The sequence below is a fragment of the Leptonychotes weddellii genome, chromosome X, assembly GCF_054177405.1.
Source record: "Leptonychotes weddellii isolate Sample4059 chromosome X, ASM5417740v2, whole genome shotgun sequence".
NCBI lineage: Eukaryota > Metazoa > Chordata > Mammalia > Carnivora > Phocidae > Leptonychotes > Leptonychotes weddellii.
In genome coordinates this window covers 28,311,356-28,317,963 of record NC_138385.1, presented here as the reverse complement: position 1 = coordinate 28,317,963, position 6,608 = coordinate 28,311,356, and positions in this window count along the sequence as shown.

Sequence of the window (6,608 nt, the reverse complement as noted above, 5' to 3'; positions counted from 1 at the left end):
TTGATGGTATTTTGATAGGGATTGCATTGAATGTGTAGGTTCCTTTGGGTAGGTAAGACATTTTAGCAATATTTGTTCTTCCAATCCATGAGCATGGAATGTTTTTCCATTTCTTTGTGTCTTCCCTAATTTCTTTCATAAGCGATCTATAGTTTTCAGAGTACAGATCCTTTCCCTCTCTGGTTAGGTTTATTCCTACATCTCTTACGGTTTTTGGTGCAATTGTAAATGGGATCGATTCCTTGATTTCTCTTTCTTCTACCTCATTGTTAGTGCTGACTTCTGTGCATTGATTTTATATCCTGTGACTTTGCTGAATTCCTGTATCAGTTCTAGCAATTTTTGGGTGGAGTCTTTTGGGTTTTCTACATAGACTATCACGTTGTGTGCGAAAAGTGAAAGTTTGACTTCTTTGCCAATTTTGGATGCCTTTTATTTCTTTTCTTTTTTTTTTTTTGTCTGATTGCTGAGGCTAGGATTTTCAGTACTATGTTGAACAACAGTGGTGAGAGAGGACCCCCCTGTGGTGTTCCTGACCTTAGGGGAAAAGCTCTGTTTTTCCCCATTGAGGATGATGTTAGGTGTGGGTTTTTCTTATGTGGCTTTTATGATATTGAGGTATGTTTCCCTACACTGCAGAGAGTTTGTATCAAGAATGGATGCAGTATTTTGTCAAATGCTTTTTATGCATCTAGAGGATGTTATGGTTCTTGTTCTTTCTTTTATTAATGTGGTGCATCACATTGATTGATTTGTGGATGTTGAACCACACTTTCGGCCCAGGAATAAATCCCACTTGTTCGTGGTGAATAATCCTTTTATTGTACTGGTGGGTCCTATTAGCTAGTATCTTGGTGAGAATATTTGCATCCATGTTCATCAGGGATACTGGTTGGTCATTCCCCTTTTTGGTGGGGTCTTTGTCTGGCTTTGGGACAAAGTAATGCTGGCCCATGAGTATGATTCTTAAGTTAAGGGCAAAACAACACAGAACATTAAAAACATCGTAAATTTTAGAACAATAGAGAGAAGAAAACACTGTTCAATAGAAAGGACTTAGTGGATATAAGAGAAATGAAAAGGAAATCTGTAATATAATCTGATTCCAGGCATTTCATAGAAGCTTATTCATCAGTGTAAATTTATTTAGTCCAACCTTAAGAAAATCAGATTTCCTCTTCTTTTAGACACCAGTTTACCAAACATGAAGTTTTCCAGTCCCCAAGATTTTAATATTTTATGAGGCCCCTATGCTTAGCTAGAAAACAATTCGTGTCTATGTAGCTGGTCTCCAAATTATGGCGTCCATACTTTGTGTTCTGATCCTCGCTCCAAGTACAGTCTTATGCTCTGGTCATAAAGAAACAGAGATATATACATATACCATGTGTGTGTGTGCGTGTGTGTGCGTGTGTGTTTAGTTGCTAAGGATAAATATGAACATTTTATACTTAAAAACAGCCTGTTGAAAAGAAAAAAAAAAAAAGAACTCAGGAAGATACTCTGGTGGCTACTCTCCTTATGGTCACTAGAGGGAGATCATGATTCATTTTTACTCGATTGAAAAATACAGAATGACAACTTTTTAAAGAAGTGAACCTGTTTTTTCCATTCTTCCTACTCTGAGCCAATATTTTCTTTCCAGGGAATCACTGTCCTTCTACTTGGTCCAGAGGTTCTGGAAGTATAAATATGTTTAAGAGGATTAATCTGTGCCCTAGGGCATAATGGAAGCTAACAGAGTTTACGTTTCTTCCTATGTTGTTGAGTCACCGCAGATGCTAAATGACTGCTCTAACTAGAGTCCTGCTAAGCTGGTAGCAAGGGCCATGCTGTCTGGCTGGCCATCCGAACTACAGAGGCCCCTTCTGCCTCCCCTCCCGCAATCCCTACTATTATTCTGTAGCCCGGATTTAGTGAGGCAGCCAGCGGTGAAGGAAAATTTGGTTTTTCCAGTTACTGCCCCCAAAATGCTGCTTCAGTTCAACGTCTGCCAGAGCTTAGTAGCCTTCTAAATGCAATGGGAAAGCAAAAACCGCTTTTTTAAAAATAAGGATTTTACAATTGTGATATTCGAGGGTATCATTTGATTCCCTAAATGTAGGCATGTCTAGAAAGTAAGGAGCGTAGGAAGGTCCAAAAGAAATATTCACAACGTGCAGATTAAGAATATAAATTATGATTCAGTAAGGGGACAGCGTTTTCCTGATAGAACTGGTTGGAGACTCAGGAAGTGCAGGGAGCCTTTGATTTTTTCACCAACAGGACACCTTGGGACACAAGTAGGTTTAACTACACTCAGGTGAGGCTAGAACCTGAGACGTCTGGAAGGGGGCAGGTGCTGGAGGGAAAACCCAGCTTCTGGTGATAAAAATAAGCCCGGCTGGGAAGGGGGAGGTGCAGAGGACTGCCTTATTTCTAACCTGAGAGGGAGGAAGCCAAAGGGTGGGCTTGTATGAGAGTGGCTATGGTATTGGCTGGTAGGGGAGTGCATAGGTTGTTTTTTTTTTTTTTTTAAGACACTTATTGACTGCTTTCTCTGTACCACAAGTATTAAAAACAACCATGTCAATATAGCACCTTAAAAATGTTGAAAAAGCATCACTTTCGGAGAATGCTTTTCTCTTGTTCTTTCCTTTTTCTTTTTTTTTTAAATTATGTAGATTTTATATGCTCTTTTTTTTTTAAAGATTTTATTTATTTATTTGACAGAGACAGAGATAGTGAGAGGGGAGTGGGAGAGGGAGAAGCAGGCCTCCTGCTGAGCAGGGAGCCCGATGCGGGGCTCGATCCCAGGACCCTGGGATCATGACCCGAGCTGAAGGCAGACGCTTAATGACTGAGCCACCCAGGTGCCCCTCTCTTGTTCTTTCCTTAGCTAAGCTTCTAGGAGTGTGGTTTTCAGAATAGGCAGTGACATACGTGTAGTCAAGGCAGGCTGTTGACATAGAATGCATGGGTTCAGCAAAAGAGGTCCCAGAGGGTAGACAAAAAATACCCAACAAGGAGTCTTAGAGCAGCTGTTAATAACTGGGGCACAGAGTCAGAGTTAGAATTTGTAGTTAGGATGACTCGATATTTATTTATTGATGAAATCACCTAGAGCTCTTTATATCCTTCTTGACAGAATTTGTTCCCAAACTTGAGGGAGAAGCTGCTGATTAGGGACTGTGGTGGTGACCAAGGAATGTGAGAGATAGGACCTTATCGACCCAAATGTTCAGACTGGTGATACTGTTTGTTCTGCCTACCATGAACTGCGAAGCAGAGTGAGTTGTCCTCAACCCCTGGGTATACATGAGAATAGCCTCTGGTACTTTAAAAAATGTAACCATTCTGGAAAACTCTTTGGCAGGACATATAAGTTGAATATACACATACACTGCAATCTCACTCCTCAATATAAAGCAGTGTTTCCCAACCTTTCTTTTGTTATCACCCCCCCCCTCCCCAGGAGCCTTTTCAGACATTTTGCTCCTTATCATGCCCGCCCCTCCGTGAAACTTGGATACTTGAAGAATACAATGTTATTCTTCCCTGCTCCCACTCCTTCTCTATCTCATTGCCATCCTGTTTTCTAACCTCTGCCCCATGATGAAAGCAGGAAAGGATGAATATCAAACACTAATAGCAAGCTCGTCAGCTATAGGTCAGAAGTACTCATCCATAGTAGCTTATCTTCTCTTGCCCCTTCAAGTTAGACCAAGCAACCTCTGCCCTCTAGACTCTCTCCATGGACTCTGAGTACATAGTTTCGTTTCTCAGAACATTTGGCATTGTTTTAGTTTGCATTTAAACTGTTTTTTTAAACATCACTCCCATGATCTGATAAGTTGGAACTTATCTTAGTATTATTTCTACTTCTGGGAATGGGATTTCTGTCTTTTCCCAGAGCAGGAGATAATATAATCTCAGACTTGAAATTGTCCTAAAGATCACCTAGTTAACTTCCCCATGTGGTGTTTGAAATCCCACTACAATATTCCTGCTAAGGAGTTACTGAGTTTCCGCTGGAATGCCTTCAGTGATAGGCAGCTTACTGTCTCCCAGAGGGGGTCCACACCATTTTTTGTTTAGCTCTGACTGTTGGAAATGATTTGATAGCCTCTGGAGGCCTTCCAGCTCTAGGATTCTATGATGATGATAGTTTTATTATTCTCTGAGGCAGTGCTACTTAAAGCAAGGCCTGTGGACCCCCTACATGTGGATCATCTAGAAGTTGTGACAGATGAAGCTTCCTAAGCCTCCCCCCAAGGCCATGAGGCTACCAGTCAGTAGAGCCCTTCTCCATATTTCTATTGGGTACAGATGGTGAGAGCGCCTTTCCTTTGAATTGGTCCCACCTGGATGTGGATGTACATGGAAGCAGGAGTGCAGGGGACAGAGTATGATTTGCTCTCAACTCAGAGCCTCTAAGATGACCATAGCCTTTCTTTTTTTTCTGGGAGTGATATACTGCCCTACATTTGGTGGCTGTGTTTGGTGCCAAGCCCTAATTTTCTTTGCTCTGGCTCTACTCTTCTCAGAGTGTTTCTAGCCTTACTTCCTGGGATATTATTAAGGTAGCAACATATGCTCTCAGTGCCTTTCTGGAAGTTCTTGTTTTAATAACTGGCTAGGGAGAAATGCTTCTTTAACGATTTATGCAATTATTCAAGCTCTGGTGTTTTGTTGCATAAAAATGGACCAAGGGTTAAATTATATACCGTTCGCTTTGGGTCCATTCAAATACATGCTGCTCCAAATAAATATGCTCCATATGATACAAGTGAATCTTGGGAGCCAACGTTTAGAAAGCATTACTAAATTACTCCTAGTTTTCAAATAGTTTAAGTGCCCTTACCCAAGAAAGCATCTTATTATCAAAATAAAATTCTGGGGTGGGGGGGCATATTTTCTTAGCGAGTTCCCAAAGGAATATAGAAATTATAAAATGTTTGGCACTCAGCTGAAGTTGGTCATCGGCATGCAGGAGATCGCTTGTCACATCTCAGCCCTAATGCCAAACATGTCACGTGAAGGCGTTAATAAATAATCTGTCAGCAGCAGCAGGTGGAGTGGAAGTCGTGGCTGTGTGGATGTTCTCCTATTCGTCTTAATCTGCCAGTTGGAAAGGTAGCAAGGTACCGATGAAGTCCTGAGCCAGACCCAGTTGTTGACATGCAACAGCTCAGGACAATCCCTCTCCCATGCCTTTCCTCCAGTGACACAGAGCCACCAATGCTCACACGTAGGTACAGGAACTGGAAGCTTTGAAAAGCACTTCTCTTTGCTTAGGCAAACTTGGGGGTCAGATGATTTGGGCAGCCACTTTAGTTACTTCTGCCTAAAGAGGAGACACGTGATTTTTATTACATGGAAAACAAAGTTTTCAGAACTTTCTCTTTTCTTTTTCTTTTTTTTTTTTTTTAAGATTTTACTTATTTATTTGAGAGAGAGGTGGAGATAGCAACAGAGAGCATGAGCCAGGGAGGAAAGGGAGAAGCAGGCTCCCTGCTGAGCAGGGAGCCTAAGGCGGGGGCTCGATCCCAGGACCCTGAGATCATGACCCGAGCTGAAGGCAGTCGCTTAACTGACTGAGTCACCCAGGCGCCCCCAGAACTAATGTTTCTGATCAGATTTAAATTTCTCACATCAATCAAATTGTTAAAAAGGGAACGAATTCTGACAATTTAGTTAGCATTAAGATTTGAACTCTCTAGCTTGATCAAATCACAGAAAATCTAATTAGCAAGCTTGGTGATTTGGTCATGGCCTAAATTTAATGTGAAAAGCATTGAGTTTTAATAGGCTGCATGTTTCAATTTGAATTATCTAGGTCTAAATATATTCAGGAACATTTGAGAGAATATTTACAGATACTTGTAAAAAAAATGTTTCCCTATGGCTTGAATGTAATTGATTGGCTTTGTGAAGAGATTGGTGATATTTGAGAATTTTGAAGACTCATGGGAATGTATAATATCTGAGTGGAGATTAATTCAAAAGTTTGAAGAAAGAGATTTGAAAATGCGAAAAGAAAGATTTGATGATTACTAGAGTAATTTGGTTTGTTTAAAAAGACCATTTAAAGTATTGATATGGGGATCCTGGGTGGTTCAGTCGTTAAGTGTCTGCCTTCGGCTCAGGTCATGATCCCAGGCTCCTGGGATCGAGTCCCACATCGGGCTCCCTCCTCCGGGTGGGGGGGAAGCCTGCTTCTCTCTCTCCCACTCCCCTGCTTGTGTTCCTGCTCTCACTATCTCTGTCTCCGTCAAACAAATAAATAAAATCTTTAAAAAAAAAAGTATTGATATGAAGTTATGTCAACAGGGATGTTTTGCTCATCCTTGACACTTGCAACTCTTGACATCTTGAGGGCATTAAATAATCCGGGGTTAAAAGAACATCAACGCAATGTGGTCTAACCAAAGATTGTAAAAGGGGAGGTAGGTGGAAGAACGTACTGGCTTTGAAAAGTACAGGCAAAAGTGTTAATGATATTTATGGAAATAGTAGATATGACTCTTAGGGCAGCAGGATTCCTAACTTTTTTTTTTTTATACCAGAGAAGCAACACCTTCTAAAAGTACTTGTGCTACAGTTAAAAGCACGGAAATAAGTATAAG